Source organism: Carlito syrichta, unplaced genomic scaffold (assembly GCF_000164805.1).
Source record: "Carlito syrichta isolate Samal-C Ts95f unplaced genomic scaffold, Tarsius_syrichta-2.0.1 Scaffold315808, whole genome shotgun sequence".
NCBI lineage: Eukaryota > Metazoa > Chordata > Mammalia > Primates > Tarsiidae > Carlito > Carlito syrichta.
Genome location: NW_007259904.1, coordinates 534,328 through 535,477, shown reverse-complemented (window position 1 = coordinate 535,477; position 1,150 = coordinate 534,328).

Here is a 1,150-nt window from a genome sequence, read left to right as displayed (position 1 = left end):
ATAAAAGTTGGTGCACCTATGTTAGGTGCATATATGTTTAGGATAGATATTTCTTGTTGATGGAGTGAACCTTTTATCATTATATAGTGGCCCTTTGTATCTTTTTAAATTTTTGATAGCTTAAATGGTATTTTGTCTGAAATTAGGATCACGACTCCTCCTTTCCTTTGTGTTCCATTCGCTTGAAAATTTGTTTCCCATCCTCTTACTTTGAGTCTGTGTATGTCCTTTCTAGTGAGATGGGTCTCTTGAAGGCCTGGTGATATTTTATCCATTTTGCCATTCTATGTCTTTTCAGTGGTCCATTCACGTTCAGGCTAATTATTGAAATGTGAGAGTTCGTCCCTATCATAGAGTTTGTATAGAGTTGTTCTTCCACTTGGTTTATTGTCTTTCTCTTGTTTTGGGGGTTGGTTCATGTGTATTTTATTCTTTTTCCTGTATTCTTGTGAAGAACTTTGTTCTTTTTTTCCTCTTTTCTTCTGTGTTTAGTACTTTCTTAAGTGTTTCATGTAGAGGTGGCTTGGTGGCAGTGTAAGTTCTTAAGGATTGGATATCTGGGAAAGATTTTAATTCTCCCTCACTGATGAAGCTTAATCTGGCTGGGTAGGTTATTCTTGGTTGAAATTGTTTATCTTTTAGGACTTTGAAGATAGGGCTCCAAGTTCTCCTAGCCTGCAGGGTTTTGTAGATAAATCTGCTGCTATTTTAATTGGTTTTCCCTGGTAGGTGATCTGGCCTTTTTCTCTTGCTAGCTTTAGGATTTTTTCTTTTATGCCTACTTTGTTTAGGCGAATTATTTTGTGTCTAGGAGTTGGTTTTCTCATTTCTTGTCTTGCAGGGGTTCTCTGAATCTCTTGTGTTTGAGTTTTTGCATCATTGATTAGATAAGGGAAGTTTTCTTGAATGGTCTCATGGAAGGTTTGTTCCAGTGTGGTCTCTGTCTCTCTTTCTGCCTCAGGAAGTCCAATTAGTCTTAGGTTCTGTCTCTTGAAGTAATCGTTCATCTCTTGAAGGTTTTTTCCTGTCTTTTTGAGCTTGTTTTCTGTGTTTTTGAGAGTTTGGTTTAGTTCTATATTTTGGTCCTCAGGCTCTGAGATTTTTTTCTTCTGCTTGGGTAATTCTGCTTTCCATGCTTATCAGTTTGTTA